General features: G+C 50.4%; 1 long non-coding RNA gene across 4 annotated transcripts; it reads right to left on the bottom strand.

Annotated features, from left to right (window-relative positions):
- Positions 1 to 601: 601 nt before the first annotated feature.
- On the bottom strand, positions 602 to 17282 carry LOC144288038 (uncharacterized). 4 transcript variants are annotated; one of them, XR_013355996.1, is made up of 7 exons: positions 17105 to 17282; positions 16625 to 16814; positions 14457 to 15000; positions 13613 to 13848; positions 5464 to 5555; positions 5034 to 5167; positions 602 to 1046 (listed from the first exon to the last, which is right to left on the bottom strand). It is a non-coding gene; the product is annotated as an uncharacterized LOC144288038 (long non-coding RNA). The 4 variants fall into 4 exon arrangements; XR_013355997.1 differs by having other exon boundaries at positions 13613 to 13757; positions 17105 to 17277; XR_013355998.1 differs by lacking the exons at positions 13613 to 13848; positions 14457 to 15000 and having other exon boundaries at positions 17105 to 17259.
- Positions 17283 to 17374: the final 92 nt, after the last annotated feature.

Genomic DNA, 17374 nt, shown 5'->3' with positions numbered 1-17374 from the left:
AAGACAACCAATCACCACCACCGCACCCCCCCACCCCCGCCCCTGCTCCCCAGAAGCACGCAACCACTGAAGCTACAGCCAACTAAGTTGGCGGGATGCTCCCAACCACTTCTGCTTTGGCCATGCCCAACTCAACTCATTTCTTCCTCAAATAGACTCTAAAAATTTTTTTAAATGGGCCTCAATTTATCCTTTATTAACTCTCAATTTCTGCCCCAGGCTGTGGACCACATGTTGAGTAGCTCTGCTCGAGGCAATACTGGCCTGAATCTGACCTAGTTTTGAATTCCGCACATTGTGATCCCTGCGTTTCACCCCTTCTTTTCACAGTCTTACGACCTTTCAAAAACCTCCATGGTACAAAAACAAAACAAAACAAAACACCTCCACAGTGTGTCCCCAATGCACTTTTAAAACAGCACATTTTGGGGCAGCCCAGGTGGCTCAGTGGTCTAGTGCCGCCTTCAGCCCAGGGTGTGATCCTGGGGGCCCAGGATAGAGTCCCAGGTTGGGCTCCCTGCATGCAGCCTGCTTCTCCCTCTGCCTGTGTCTCTGCCTCTCTCTCTCTCCCTGTGTCTCTTGTGAATAAAAAAAAATAAAATAAAATAAAACAGCACATTTTATTGAGGGATCATTTATACACAAGCAACGGTATGGTTTCCGGGTGTACAATGTGATGGACGCGGGCAGATGTCTACACCCCTGGAACCACCACCACAATCACGGTACAAAGAGATTCCCTGTGGCCCGCGTAGTCTGTTGGGCCCGGGTCTAGGGCCCAATTCGCACACCGCTTCCGTCACTAGAGATCAGTTTTGCGCTCTCCTTTGACGTGTTGTGATGATTCTGAGATGCATCCACGGTGGGGACGTGTCCGTAATTTTTCCCTTTGTATTGCAGTACGATGCTCCCCTTGGCTCCTCCTGGTGTTTCTAGTTGGGGGTTACTGTGGGGAAGGCCTCTGCGAACATCTGTGTATTAGCCTCTGGGTGGACGTCACGTTTCACTTCTCTCGGATAAATAGCCAGTGAGCGGAGTGGCCGGGGCTGTACCGCAAACAGGTGAATGTCGAACGCCAAACCCATTTTCCACTGTTTCAATCTCCTCCCATTCCTCCTACCCACCTTTGAGCCAAACTGAACTACTTTCTTTTACTCAGACGCATCCTAAGATCTCCTGCCTCCGTGCCTTCCTTCAGGTTGATTCTTTGGCCTGCAGCACCCCTTTCCAGATCTTTCCATGTACCTTAGCTGGGTTCAAGCACTGACTCCACAAGCCCTCCTTCTCCCTCGTGGTTAGAGGTGACTCCTCCCCCTTGGAAAGCCCCAGAGCCATACCATTCTGTCAGTCTTACAGCTTGTCTCTACGTGTCCCTAATGGCAGGCTCCAGTGTGGAGGCTCCCCACCCTCACAGGGCCTAGTTGAGTTCCTTGCATAGGGCAGGTATCCGGTGAATGTTAAGGAATGCAATGTGTAGGGCATGGAAAGGCCAGCATATCTGGTGTTTGAGAAAAGGGGGTAGGTAAATCACTCGGAGAGGAGGAAGCTAGTGGTGGCCACAGTAGCTCCTTTGCAACAGCCTCATTTGAAAACAGACTCAGGGGCAGCCCTGGTGGCTCAGTGGTTTAGCACCACCTTTGGCCTGGGGTGTGATCCTAGAGACAGGGGATCGAGCCCCGTGCTGGGCTCCCTGCATGGAGCCTGCTTCTGTCTCTGCCTCTCTCTCTCTCTGTGTGTCTCGTGAATGAATAAATAAAATCTTTAAAAAAATTTTTTAAAATTTAAAATATTTATTTAAAAAAGAAAGAAAGAAAACAGACTCAGTTAAGCATCTGCCTTCGGCTCAGGTCATGATCTCAGGGTCTTGGGATTGAGCCCCACGTCGGGCTCTCTGCTCAGTGGGGCACCTGCTTCTCCTTCTCCTTCTGCCCTCCCCTGGCTCCTGCTCTCTCTCTCTCTCTAATAAATAAAGAAATATCTTAAAAAATAAAAATAATATAAATAAGTAAACAGGAAAAAAAAGAAAAGCAGACTAAGAACTTGTCCACCTATGTGATGTGTGGTGTAATTCAAAGGGTGGCAAGATATCTTGGTTCTCTGTACCCTCAACACAGCCCTCCTCCAAGTGATGTGCCTGCATATCTGACATTCCATCATTTTTTTTTTTGACATTCCATCATTAAATATCCACTCCTATTTAGGAATTGAGAATCAACAATTGGTAATTTCACAAATAGAGACAACCAGCATTTAAGTGCCTCCTGATGAAAGGACATGATGCCAGCTATGAGACTATCTTGTGAAAAAGAGCAAACCTGAAGCTAGTATCAAAGTACGGCCACCCCAGGGACAGAGGATGTATTAGACTCAGTACGGTGATGCCGTCGCAAAATCCTGACTGGTGGTGGTGGTGGCGGTGGTGGAGAAGGGGAACTCTAAAGAGCAAATAATTGTTTTTTTTTAAACAAATAAATTGAAAGAAAAAAGAAAGTCAAACTATAGATTAAGAGACTAAAAAGACAGATCAGCTCATTGCAATTTATGGACCTTTTTTGGATCCCAATTGGAGTAACTTGTAAAAAAAAATCTATGATGTTGATATTATGGGTTTTGCTTTTGCTTTTGTTTTTTTTTTTTTAGTCCATCTTTTAGATTATGGAGCAAGAGAGAAGTGGATGGTGATATAGATGAAACCAGACTGGCAATAAGTTGGTAACTCCTGAGGCTGGATGATGGGAACATAAAGGTTCATTATATTACTGAAATTTCCATAATCAAAAATTAAAAAAGTAAAAAGGTCTGCCTTTGGGTCACATTTTTGGGGCTCCAATAGGCCTTTTTTAAAATGCAAGCCTTGGGATGCCCGGTGGCTCAGTGGTTGAGCGTTGGCCTTCGGCCCAGGGCGTGACCCCGGGGTCCTGGGTTCGAGTCCTGCATCAGGGTCCTCGCAGGGAGCCTGCTTCTCCCTCTGCTGTGTCTCTGCCTCTCTCCATATGTCTCTCATGAATAAACAAAATCCTAAAAAAACCCCACAAGCCTTCCCAGTAGATTAGCACATTAATAAAAGATAAACCATTAACGTTTTAGCGCCTGATGGTTTCCAGTAGCCGACATGAAATGCTCACCTTCCTCAACCCAGCCTTTCAGCAGCCTGCGCCCCACCTGCTCTGGGTTCTCCCTCCCTGAACCTTAGCCAGCCCCCCAGCCCCCCGCTGTCCTGCATCCATCCCCTTCTGTTTGTCTCCTACCGCCTCCTCTTCCATCCTCTACTTGGCCAAACCCACCCATCTTGAAAGCTCCAGACCGACATGACTCTCCCGAGTGCCCCCCATCCCCGCCTCCAGCACACAGCCCCGCACCCCCAGACACACCCCGAACAGCCATGATGCAACCGCAGTTCGCCAACGCTCAGCACATCATGTTAGATTGGGATGGAGAATTCTGGGGTCTTCTCCAACTCAACTCAAAATAGACGTTTTTGGTGGATTGACTATGTGGGTTTTTATATATATATTTAATAAATAAATAAATAGGAATATTTTAAATTTATTTTTTCATTCTAAACCATGGGTTTTTAGTCCTTTCCTTTCCTATGGCCCTCTGTGGTAGCCTGGTGAAGCCTATGAACCTCTTCTCAAAATAATATTTTTAAATGTGTAAAATAAAGTACATATGATTACAAAGGACACCACTGATACAGTTATCACAGTATTAAACAAACTTATAATAAAGTCATATTTGCTTCTTAGTGCATTAAATGAGAAGATTCACTGACAGGTCTAATAACTACTAAAATATTAAAGAAATGATGAGTGTGAAGGATACTCTGAGCTATTTGTACAACTATGTTGTCCTAAGTAACTTGTTAGTGACAAAGTCATAGGTATTGGTCTTACTACTGTGCTGTGTTGCCTGCATTTAGGATTGAAAAAATTACTAATTTTCAGCTAGAGGTTAATGAAAATGTACTTTTTTTTCCTACCCAAGTGCCTACCTCCTGGATTTTTATTTTTTAATTATTATTATTTCTTTTGCCATTGAATTCTCCTTGGGTCCTTCTGCTTGGGTTGGAGAGAAAGTCTTACTTAGTGCTAGTGTGGCCTTTTTTTTTTAAGATTTTATTTATTTATTCATGAGAGACACACAGAGAGAGGCAGAGACACATGCAGAGGGAGAAGCAGCGTCCATGCGGGGAGCCCGATGTGGGAATCGATCCCGGGTCTTCAGGATCACGCCCTGGGCCGAAGGCAGAGGCTCAACCACCGAGCCACCCAGGCGTGCCCACCCCCTTTTTTTTTAATTCATGAAAGATACAGAGGGAGAAGCAGGCTCCCTGTGGGGAGTCTGATGTGGGACTGGATCCCAGGACCCCAGGATCATGACCTGAGCTGAAGGCAGAGGCTCAACCACTGAGCCACCCAGGTGCCCCTACCTCCTGGATTTTATCCATAGGAGGTGGGAAGGGGTGTTCATGGACCCCGGGGCAAGAACTCCTTATAATATTAATTTTCATACCTAACTTTGGAGTCATAATTTTATGTTTGTTGCCTTCAATAGGGCCTCCCCAGTGATATCAGCTTTAGGCCCTACAAAACCTGGATCTTTCCTGTACACCCAGACAATGACCACTTGTCACCATCTTCACAGTGAACACAGGGGTGGAGGTAGGGGGCAGGCAAGCCACTGGCACCTTCCACCTGTCACTACCCACCCGCTGGCTGACGCCTCTGCCCCGGGCCTAGTCTGCTCTCCCCTGAGCCTTGACAACCTCAGGGACCCCTCTGCCGGGTCACTCCTCTGTGACCCCTCCACAGCTTCCCACCTCCCCGGAGGAGGCTCCCCGGGATGCGGCCCCATCCCCCATGATTTCATCTCCAGCACCTCCCTCTGCTTGCTTGTCCCCGGGAGTTCCGCGTGGCTCCCCCTCCTCTCCTAAGGCCTCAGCCATCCTGCCAGAAAGGAAGGCCTTTCCTAACCAACCACCCAACGGAGCAACCCCGCTCCACGTGGGGTCACCTGCTGACCACACTTACCTGCTGCTGTCTAATCTCCCGGTGCACCCATCAGAGTGAAAGTTCCACGAACCCAGGGACGTGTATTTTTTTTTCTTCTTCTTTTCAGTTTTGGTGTCCAGAATACTCTCCAGTAGGCACTTCATACATATTTGCTGAATAAATTACAAAATAGGAACTCGCATCAGAAGAGACTGGGGGCTTAAAATCTAACAAGAGTGTTGCCATTAAGCAAAATTTCATCTGGAAAGAAGGAATGCCAGGAAGGGGCCTAAAATTCACATTTCTGTAAAGCAGATGTCCCCCCTCCCCGCGAGGTGTCCTCTGACTTTGTGAAGAGAGTAAAAGGCCAGGCGGCTGGCTTGCCCACGATGCTTGCCCCAGGAGGGACGCATTTCAAGACGTTGGTGGGGGAAGGGACCGTCACAGGGTGATGGTTACAGGTGTTTACCTGTCTGCTTTTGGTGCAGCGCCAAATCTTCTGGAAACATTCAAAGGACACAGACTTTGGGGGGCGACTTGTGGACCCCCTTGCACATCATCCTAGGAAAAATCAAAGACCACAGTTCAGAACCACACCCACGGCCCTGGAGACCGGGTTGGAGTTCCGTGGGCCGGGCGATGGCCAGATCCCTGTCCCTGTCCGTCCTGGCCCCCACCCCCCCCCCCGCCTCTGTCGCGGCCACTCCCCGCCCTGGGACCCCCGCCCCGGCCACCTGTGCCGGCAGCACAGAGCGCAGGCCTCCGGGAGCTGGGGTTGGGCAGGACCCGGCTTCCCCCGAGTGCGGGGGCGGGGCCGCCGGGGACAGGACGGGGACAGGGACAGGGACGAGACAGGGACGGGCGACAGGGACGGGGACTGGGGCAGGACAGGGATGGGGACAGGTCAGGACAGGGATGGCGACAGGGACGGGGACTGGGGCAGGGGACGGGGGACAGGGACGGGGACTGGGGCAGGACAGGGATGGGGACAGGTCAGGACAGGGATGGCGACAGGGACGGGGACAGGGATGGGGGACAGGGCCGGGGGCCGGGCCGGGGCCGCGGGGCGGCAGGAGGGCCGGGGGTGGGGAGCGCAGCTCGCTCCGCGCCGCCAGCCCCCCAGGCCCCCCAGGCCCCCCAGGCCCCCCCAGCCCCCCAGCCGCGGCTCCTCCGCCAAGCGGGTTCCCGGCGGCGCGCGCAGGGAGCGGGAGCAGGAAAGCCAAGGCGACGCCGCAGGGCGCGACCGCGGGGGAGGGGCCGCGGGGGGGCGGGGGGGCTGGGACTCCGCGGGGTGCCCCGCTCCCCCTGGAGGGGACCGCGGCCGGGAGACCCCGGGGAGACCAAGGGCTGCGCTCCGCTTCCCTCCGGCCGGGACGGGAGCCCCGCGGGAGGAGCCCAGACTCGCTCGGGCTCAGCAGCACCAAGCGCCGGTGGAAATGCACCATGACGGGGGCGGGGGGGGGGTGTTGGGGGGGGCGCATGGGGGAGAGGGAGGGAGGGAGGGGGGACAGAGGGACAGAGGGACAGAGGGAGAGAAGTGTTGCTTCTAGATAGGTCTTTGCAGAAAGATGCCAAACATTCCCTTGGGGATGAAGGGAAATGATGCTGTTGGTGCATTAAGCTCAGTCTAATTCTATTTTATGCTGCGGACACTCTGAGACGGCCAAGGTGGTTACTCTGAGCTCCTGTGAACTTCCTCTTCCCGAGGGCGTTGACACCTGCCGTGCAAGGTTCCTGTGCATCACCTTGGGATTCGAGGTCTCTAAAGCTCTCTACACATGTGCTGTCACCCTTTTGTATCTTTTTGCGATTATTTAGCCTCCCCTATTCCTGCCCTTTTCTAACCGCCCCCCCCCAAAAAAAAAGGCAAAGGCAAACAAAATGCTGACATGGTGGGGGTGCAGGGTGGGAAGGGAAAACAAACGGATAGTGAATGTCTGAAATCTTGCCCCGGGGTCTCCTGGAACCAACCAAAATCAAGTATATAAGGGCAGCTGAGTCAGTAGTTGTCATTCTGGCTCTCAAGAAAAACTTAACAAACTTTTCAAGCACTTCTCCAAGACTTGCCAAGGGAATTAGACTGCGCAGGGAGGCTGCTATGATTTCACCAAAATGTGTACAACCAGTAACTGCAACCCATTAGTTGCGCCACTAGGGTATAGATACACGTGGGGGAAAGAATGAAAAATATCTGCAATAGGTTAAAAAAAGAAAAAGTGCTTAGGTGAATTTTTCTTTTTGGAAATCACCGCCCGGGTGCGGCTTCCCTAAGTTAACCCCCCACCTGGCCACGTACTCCCTAGGGCCCGGGGCTCGGGAGGTGTAATTCCTCGGACGCCAGCAGGGGGCGCCCACGCCCGCTTCCTACAAAACTCCGGGGCCTAGTTCGTTCTAAAGACTCGGGGAGACGCAGGCAGCTCCCGGGCTGTTCCAGCGCTTGGGCGTCTCCTCCCAGGAAGGTGGTGTGTGGGATGCACGGCTGGGGACCCTGGGTCCACCGGTGTGAACTGGAAGGTGACTGGGCTCATGCCCACTGTTGGATTTTAAAGTCTTGGGCCTTGTTTTCTGTTGTGGTTTGCTGCTGAGGGGGAGGCTCCGTCTCCCCTCTCTCAACTTGTCCACCTCCCAGGTTCTTGCAGCGGTTCCCCAGCAGTGTGGTTACAGCCTAATGAACAGGTAGGTATGGATGCGAGGGGGGGTGTCCATCCACAGGTGAGTGGGAGCAGCTCTGCAGAATCCAAAGAGCTTCTTAACATGTTCTAAAAGTTAAAAGTTTTTATATTTTGGGTTTTTTTTTCTTTATTCAGGAGAGAGAGAGAGAGAGAGAGGCAGAGACCCAGGCAGAGGGAGAAGCAGACTCCCTGCGGGGAGCCTAATGTGGGACACGATCCCAGGACCCCGGGTTCCCACAGCCTGAGCCACAAGCAGACACTAAACCACTGAGCCACCCAGGTGCCCCTAAAAGTTAAAAGTTCTGAATAAATACTGGGATTCCTTTTATTTTCAAATACCTCTCTGAATCTCCTTAGCCTTGTTTACTGTGACTCACTGTATCAAATATTTATTGCTGTGTAACACCCAAACGTAGTGTTTTATTTTATTTTTTTTTCAAACGTAGTGTTTTAAAACAACAATAAACACTTATTATTATCTGGCAGCTTCTATAGGTTTAAGAGCTGGGGCGTGACTCAGCTAGGTAGTTTTAGCTTGGGGCCTCTCTCATCAAGTTGTCAAAATGTTAACTGGGTCTGCCATCATCTGAGTCTGGCTGGGCTGGAGGATCCACTTCCAAGAAGCTCCTTCACATGACTGTTGGTAGGGAGCCTTAATTCCTCACCCCGTGGGTCATCATAGGACTGCTTGAGTGTCCCAGTGAGGCAGCTGGTTTTGCCCACAGTGAGAGATCCAACAGACAGCAAGGTAGAAACCACAATATCTTCTAGGATCTAGCTTTGGAAGTCACACACCATCATTCCCTCGACATCTAATGCTTACACAGGTCAGCCATATTCAACATGGGAGGGGGACCACCCAAGGGTGTGAATTCCAGAAGGTAGGGACCATCCAAGAGGCCCTTGGAGGCTGTCTACTGCTTGGCTTGTTTTCAGGATGCACATTTAAGGGGTCCCTGGGGGGCTCAGTTGGTTAAACATCTGCCTTTGGCTCAGGTCATGATCTCGGGGCCCTTGGACTGAATACCAGGTTGGGCTCCCTGCTTCTCCCTCCACCTCTGCCCTTCCCTACCCCACTGTCTCATGCTCTCTCTCCAAAAAAACTTAAAGAGAAAAAAGAATGTCCACTTAAATATCTTTTCAAATGTATGTTTTACCTTGTTTAATGTTATTGAAAATGAATACTTGAACCACTTTTTACATGTGTACCAGAAGTTTTCTTTTCCTATGAGTGCAAAGGCCTCCCTCTTCCGGTCAGAAAACAACTCCTGAAGAGGCGTGTGTTGGGGATGTGTGAGTCCTGTCCTTAATAATATACGTATGACATCTCACAACTATAAAAACTGACGTGTTGGGGAGAGGTTGTCCACTTTCTGGTTGGGAATGTTCTCATTTCTTTCTGCATTCAGACTCTCTAGCAAATGACAAGTTATACTAATAAAATTCAATTCGGGTCACTCGGGGAGTTTCTGGATCATTTTTGCTTCATAATTAACAACCCCAAGACTTTTTTTGGTATGACCTGACACTAGCCATTCCTGAATGGTGCCTGGAATGATTCTTATATTCTCTCTTCACAGATGAGGGCTCCAAGGCAGAGAGGTTTTAAGCAACCTCTGAATTGGACAAGGCTGAGAAACTACAGTTTCGACTCATAGAGACCCTGGATGCCACTAAAAAATTAAGAGAATGACTCTCGCTCAGCAGAGAGCCTGCATTTCTGTCAACAGTAGAGGCTGTGGCCAGGCATCAAGTAGCTATGTCACTGACCCTCACATGAAATGGATGTTGCAACAGTGCCAACAGAGGGTCCTTGGCTTCAGAAACATACCTGTGTGCAATGCCCTTTGTAATGACTATTATTAATTATTATTATTATTATTATTATTATTTTTAAAGATATTATTTATTCATGAGAGGCACAAAGAGTGAGGCAGAGACATAGAGACATAGATGCTTCCCTGCGGGGACCCCATCCCAGGACCCCAGGATCATGACCCAAGCCAAAGGCAGATGCCCAACTGCTGAGCCACCCAGACGTCCTGAGAGACCTGAGTTTAAATTCTCCTGTCACTTCTCATTGGCTGTGTGACTCACAGCACTTTATTTAGTCTCTATGGTTCAGTTCATTCCTCTGGAATATAGAGGTAATTATATTCACCTTGCTGGGTAGTTGTGAGGTGACTGATTGATTGGTCGATTGATCTACCTAAAACATAACATGACATTACATAGGATTTTTCTCTCTAAAAAACTGAATAAACTCTGGAGGAAAATCAGGGCAGTGAGAATATGTGATGTCCCAAATTGAGGTCCCTCACATGCTGGCATTTCAGGATCCCCAAAACCATGGCCAGCTCCCACCTGCTCACCACAAAGCAAAGGCTGTTAGTTGACAAGTCCTGCCCACACACAGAGCTCCTAATCAAATAACCAATTCCCTCACTTTAAAAATATGACTAGGCAAGAATCATCAAGAAAGCCTTCAGCACAAAAGAGAGAGACAGTTCACAAGAAACAGAAAACAGAAATAATTCAGGGGACAGAAAAGAACATCGACAAACAATACCCTCTAATTAGTATCCTCAGTGAAGAGAAATCCACAAAAGGAGCTTTTATAAAGGATGTCATGAAATAAAAAAAAATAAAAGAACAGAGCTTTTGGAGATGGGATAATTTTAATACAAAAACCTTCTTAATTGGGGGTGCCTGGCTGGCTCAATTGTAGAGCATGAGACTCTTGACTTGGGGTCATGAATTCAAGCCCCGTGTTGGGCCTAAAGCTTATTTAAAAAAATTTTTTTTTAAATCTTCTTTTTTTTTTCTTTTAAAGATTTTATTGATTCATAGAGACACAGAGAGAGAGAGAGAGAGAGAGAGAGAGAGAGAGGGGCAGAGGCACAGGCAGAGGGAGAAGCAGGCTCCACGCAGGGAGCCCGACGTGGGACTCGATCCAGGGTCCCCAGGATCAAAACCCGGGCTGCAAGCAGCACTAAACCACTGCACCACCAGGGCTGCCCTAAAATCTTCTTAATTGAAGGATTGGAGAATTAAAATGGGGCCATTTTTCAGAACACATTTTATTATAAGGCAAAATGAAAAATTGAAAGAAAAGATTAGACACTTAAAGAATCAATCCAGGAACCAACCTCTGATCGATAGTAGCTTAAAAGAGAGAGAACAGAGAAAATGCAAGAGAGGAAATTTTGAAAGAAATATAACAAATAATTTCCCTGAGATGAAGGGATGTCTTTAGACTGAATGCCATACTGAGTGTTGAGCCCAGGAAGTGTAGAAAGCCCCAGACTGGGACCCTTCGGGGATCTCAATGTTATATAACAGATTTGACGAGGTGTCCTAGCACGGTTCACACTTAGTAGGACATCAGAACCTGAAGAAAAAAGAGCTCCAGTAAAGAAAAATATTAATATTAGTCTCAGGAAGTATACACTATGTACCAGGAATTCATAGAAGCACTACTCTATTAAATCACTGAATCATTAGCCCTCTGCGTAGGTGTTATCACCATTCCTACTTCACAGACAAGGAAACTGGAGTCATGGAGCCAGCAAATAGCAACAGAGCCAGGTTGGAAACTGGAGCAGTCTACGGGTAGAGCCTGCATCCTTAACCATTACATACCCTGCCTCGCAACACTTCACCCCCAAGGAAGGAGGTGCAGCTTCCCCAGCAATACTGGGTGCTAAAACAAAATGGCCCAATGCCTCAGTATTTCTGAAGAAGATTATTTCAACCAGGAATTCTATCCCCAGTTAAATTATTAATGAAATATGAGGGAAAAAGAAGATATTTTCAGGCATTCAGAGGGAGAACACTTACTTCCTATATATCCTTTCTTAGGAAGTTAGTTGAGGATGTAATCCTCAAAAATGAAGGGGAAACAAACAAACAAAAAAAAGTAGTAAGAGAACTCCCAGAATGACAGACATGTAATCCAGTGTAAAGCAAGATGACCGAAGTTTCCAGAGGGAAAAGAGGAGCTCTATGGAATAGCTAGCATTATTGAAAACTTGAGTGTATGGACAGTCGGCAAATACACGTATGTCTAGATAAATGTATAAAGAAAAGTATGGCTAGATAAAGATACAGAGGGGAAGAAAAAAGATATATTTAAACTCCAGGAGGGGCACCTGGCTGGCTTAGTCGGTAGAGTGCGTGACTCTTGATCTTGGGGTTGAGAGTCTGAGCCCCACGTTGGGTGTAGAGATGACTTAGAGGTTTCCAAAAAACCTTAAAAAAGAAAAACCCAACCAACTTCAGGAAAACAAAAAGCTCTAAGAAGAAAGTCATGGTCTAGATGAAAAGAGACTAGAAAGGAGGAGGTAGACGTGGCATAGGTACCGTTTTTGTTTTTCCTCCTAAGTCCTCTGTCCTGGTCGATCTGTTAGCCACAGACATGGTGCTCTGATGTCAAAATTTTTATCAATATCTAGGTATAATCTTTTTAAGGAGCTAAGCGTTCATAGTTGAGTAGGTTGAAATAGGGAGAGGCTGATTCCTTCACGCGGTAGTTGATTCTATAGCAAGATTCTGAAGCAAAAACAGAAACAGGCAACCAGAAATAGGAAGGCGTGGAGCACATTTAAACTCTGAAGGAAAGGGCAGCCTGGGTGGCTCAGCGGTTTAGCACCACCTTCAGCCCAGGGTGTGATCCTGGGGGCCTGGGATCGAGTCCCATGTCAAGCTCCCTGCATGGAGCCTGCTTCTCCCTCTGCCTGAGTCTCTGCCTTTCTCTCTCTCTGTGTCTCTCATGAATAAATAAATAAAATCTTAAAAACAAAACAAAAACAACAAAAAAACCCTGAAGAAAACTTGCACAAGTAGAAATCTGACCTTCAATAGGTAGAAATAAACTTGTTCAGTTACTGAAAAAATATCTTTAAAGGCAGAGAAAGGTCACTGCAGGTGTATTTGAAACAAATTCATGCTCCTCGTGAATTTTCACAGATTTGCACACTGTATACACACTAGTTCCTGAAGTAGGAGCTGAACTGCGCTGGCCGTCGGGCCTGGACACACCATGACTGCTACCGCCTGATGCTCATGAAGACGCCCACTGCTCCCTCAAGGCGGGAGCCCCCTAACCAGGTGTGGTCGCACAGGGATCCAAGGGCAGGACGCTCAGGGCAGCGCTGTTTACAAAATAAAGCAGAAGAAAACAAAAGCCAAAGCCAGGAATGCCCTAAATGTATGTTAGTAGTGGAGCTTTTGAGTAAAATTATGGCACATCCATCTCACAAGTCCTGTGAAGCTGTTAGGAGGACGGGAAGATGCCCGCTGTGTATTAAGTGAAAGGGGCAATTTGCAGGAGGGTATATACGATGTGTCTCCTCGTATTAAATAGATGAGTTTGTACATGCTGGAAAATGGAATTTTATGATTTAAAAAAAAGGAAAAAACAACCATAATTTGTAAAATAAAATGCATGAGGCCTCTTTTGTCATCAGCTTCTCTGGGGAGTGAAGAAGGGTGGCACAGGGGTCAAGGACGCAGGGGGGCAAGGCTGGAAGGCCAGGCAGGGCTGTGGCGAAGCAGCAAGAAGGGGTGCCCGGCGGAGCTCAGCGGCGGGTTGGGGGGGTGAACAGGGCCAGTGCATCTCGGGGCTCAAGGCCTAGTGGGCGCCCATCCTGCTGGCCCACCTTGGGGGATGCTCACACCCACAGGCATGGCTCCCGTGTGCTGAGCACCCCCTCAGCGGGCACCCGCGCCCACTGCTTGGGAGGCCACGGGAATGAGCCCCTTTCGCACTGGGACAGAGCTGACAGTGCGACTTAGAGAGCAAGTAGCGGGCCTCGGCTCCCTCGGCCGCTGCGAGCCGGAAGCCCAGAGTCGGAGAGCAGATGCCAACTTCTACGAGGGGCCTAACCGCTTACTTGTCCCACAAATGACTTATTTTAATCAATTACTTAATTAATTTTCTCTTACCCGTTTTTTACGCTTTGCCGCGGTGGGAACCGATGCAAAAGGGAAGCATGTCCCAGTAGGTTGCAGCCCCCGGAGCTTGTGGGGGCAGCTTGTCCAGGCAGGTGACAAGCACAGGGACTGATGTGAGCTTTGGGGGGCGCAGGACCTGCAGGGGGGTGAAGGGGGCAGGGAGAGAAACCGAGGCAGGGGAAGAGCGGAGGTTGGACACAGACACTGGAGGAGAAAGCTGCGAGGAGCTAGAGGGGAGAGGAAGGGGAGGAGGGGGAGGAAGAGGGGGAGGAAGGGAGAGGCGGAAGGGAGGGCCATCGTTTGGCCTGGGCCCTGCCTGGGCCCCACGATGCCCTCCCACAGACCCAGGGGCACGCTTTCCCAGCCGAGGGGGCTGCACCACCTGCGCTCCCTGTCCGCGCTGCTGCCCGCAGAATCCCCGCATCCGGTCTAACCAGCCACCTACACTTCCACTGCCACCACCTCCACCTCTACCTCCACTGACACCACCACCTCTACCACCGCCACCACCTCCGCCACCTCCATTTCCACTGCCGCCTCCTCCACCTCCACCACCACCACCACCTCCACTGGCACCTCCGCCTCCACCACCACCTCCACCACCACCTCCACCTCCACCTCCACTTCCACCGCCTCCTCCACCTCCTCCACCTCCACCGCCACCGCCGCCGCCACCTCTACCTTTACCTCCACCTCCGCCTCTGCCACTGCCATACCTCTCTGATGGTTTGGATTTACTGCCAAACCCCTTCAACCGTAACTCCCCTGGCTCATCTCGCCCTGCTCCACCGTGGCCCTGACCCCTATCTCCAGGCCGCCGTCTCTAGCTGGATACCTTTCGGTTCAGGCCCTGACTGCAGGTTCCCGCGCAAGTCCAAGTAGACGTTGTCAGTGCATTTCCTCCATCAGTCTACAGCGAATAAATCAAACACCGTCATCATCATTTCATCTGGGGCCTTCTCCTTCGTTCCCCATGTGGGTCGCTAACTGGTTCTTTCTTTCTTCAGGACATCTTCCTCCTCTCCCTGTCCGTTTCCATCTCGGCTCTCAACTTTGGTTATCACATCCGTTCATCTACTTGACGAAGATTTATTAAATGTCTCTCGTGTGCCAAGCACTGTGCTGGATAGAGAGTCATCGGCGCTCGTTCCAAATTCCAGCGTGGCAGTCGGAGGAGCAGACACAGGGCCTCCACACATGGCAGGGGGTGTCCCCAGCCGCCCCTGGCCTCCTGCACCCCTGCTGACTAACCGGGCAGGCAGTCTGAGCTTCAGCACCAGTTCCGACCACACGCTTCCTCCCCAGGGTCTGGGAGCTGCAAGTAGTGCCATTACCGCATCATTTTCCTGTTGCCTGTGAATGGTCCCTCTAGCGCATTTCTAGAAAGAGGAAACTTAAAATGTCAGCAAGAAGGACTCTTGCAAATCCCCTTTGGGCCTGTTTCCTGGCAGAGTGACACCACTGAGGACAGGGCTCCTGAAGCATGGAGATCTGAGAAAGACAACCGAAGGGACACAGCCATCGCCAGGTTTAGCAGGTTTCGGAAGCTCGGTACTGGTACCGAGTCAGACTCGGAACGCTCAGTGCCTGACTAGCCTGCAGTAAATGGGAACACCCTGGAATGGGTGCTCAAGAAATGGGCACTGATGTGGGACTCAATCCCGGGTCTCCAGGATCACGCCCTGGGCTGAAGGCAGGCACTAAACCCCTGAGCCACCCAGGGATCCCTCAACAATCATTAATTTGGATACTTCCACAGTCTCATTTCTTTACATCGTTCCAATTTCTTTCAGATTCTAGGCAGCGGGGCCTGAGGCAATTTTGCAAGGCCTCAGACTTCCCTCCATGCAGGTGGCCAAGAGCCGTGAGGGTGATCGCTAACCTCTCAGCCCAGCACATCCATCCTTTGCATCTCTCCACTCTGAGGGATGAGTGGTTTCTTCATCCTTCATCAAGTCTCTCTGCTGCCAAGTGAGAGGACAGTGCCAGGTGCCCCGAGAACTCGCTGACACTCCTGCGGGTCTCAAGGAGCTGCTAAATGTCCTTTGTCAGGTCCTCGAAAAACATGCTTGAACGGCAGCCCCCAGGCCGACCCACTGCTGGCTTTCAGCTGCAGAGTGCGGTTTTCCGCCAAGCCCAGCTCTGAGGTCAGTCCCAGTGTTTTCAGCCCGCGTGCTAGCATTGCGACTCAACCCAATTTAAATTAACTTGGCAAGGGAGCTTTCATGAGCTGTGCCATCACCACCCTCTCCTAGCCCAAAAGTAGATCTTGTGTAGGTGTAGTCTCCACTTTGATAAATGACGGAGTTGTGCACTCGTGTTATCTGAGGATGGAAGGCGGCGAGTGGTTGTTTGCAAAATAAGGTTTATTCATCATTGAAAGAAGTCTGGAACGAGTTCTCCTGTCAAGCTGGCTCGAGGCAGGAGAAGCCGACTGTTGCACCAAAACACACATGTGCCCAGAGTCCTCGTCATCCCGCCACCAGGTGAGGGCCTTGCTGGCTCCAGGAGGTCCGAGGTCTGCCTCTTGTGCTGGGCCCGGTAAGGACCCTGTGCGTCACCTACCTCTACTTCACACGGCTCCGAACCCCAAGGCACAGGGGGCGCGGGGGTGCGATGGACAGTGTCTGCCCTGCAAGGAACAGCCGTGGAGAGGCATCGTCTCCATCTATTCCTAGCGCTCTTGTCCCCTCCGGGGTAGGAGCCAGTCCTCGGGCAGGGACATCAGAGCAGACACTCCAAGAGAAGAAGCTGAGGCGCCGGAGAGCCCAAGGGGCTGGCCTGGGGATTCTGAAGGCTAAGTTTACACACACTGGGGCACCGAGTGCTGGCTTCCTCCTCTCGTTGTCTACACCAGGACACTCACCCCAAGAGGAAAAGGGACGGGGGTGTGTCATGGGCTGCTTGCCAGCTCTGGTGACCCTGGGGTGAGACCCGGGCTTGGGGTACCCAATCCCAGAGCTCTAAACTAGTGCGAGGGCTCTAGGGCTGGCCAGTATTTACCTTTGTGCTTTTCTCCCCAAACTGCAGTCACTATTTGGTCTGTTTGGTAAAGACAATCGCCATCATCCAATGTTGCTTCTTCTCTGTCCTCAGCTTCTCATCCCTGTTAACAGCTTTCAGCCCTTTCCCGCAAAAAGGCGAGCAAGGGGAGGAGAAACGCAGGCTACTGTTATCACTCGGGGCAGCAGCTCTGGAAACGGAGTCAACAAGAAACGTTTATTTTTATTTTATTTTATTTTGTTTTTTTGTGTGTTTCTTTTTAAGAAACGTTTATTGAGTGGATGCTATGTGGCAGGCCCTGAGCCACTTCACAAACTCTGCTCGCTCCTCCCACCCCCAGTCCCTGCTGGGGACAGGTATCCCCCGTCCTCAGGTTCCAGGCGATGGCACGGAGGCCTCACGACGCTCCAGCTGCTGGCGTGGAGTCAAGCTCGGGGGCTCGGCGTGGGCTGTGGGGGGTCATACTCGACAGGTACATACCACTGTGCATCAGGGAAAGCCTGGAACCTCCCGACAAGCGGCTCCTGGCCAGGAAACCACCACCACCCTGGTGATTCCTTCTGCTGTTGAAAACGTTGATGGGTGCGATTGCTTCAGACCTGCTTGATGGCAAGAAATAACTTGGGGAGGGGGGTCAGCCCCAGTGGCGCAGCAGTTTAGCGCCGCCTTCAGCCCAGGGTGTGATCCTGGAGACCCAGATCGAGTCCTACATCGGGCTCCCAGCATGGAGCCTGCTCCTCCCTCTGCCTG

This window comes from Canis aureus, chromosome 17, assembly GCF_053574225.1.
Source record: "Canis aureus isolate CA01 chromosome 17, VMU_Caureus_v.1.0, whole genome shotgun sequence".
In the NCBI taxonomy this organism is placed as follows: Eukaryota; Metazoa; Chordata; class Mammalia; order Carnivora; family Canidae; genus Canis; species Canis aureus.
Note: the sequence above shows the minus strand (reverse complement) of the source record. Positions and strands in the feature narration are given on the sequence as shown.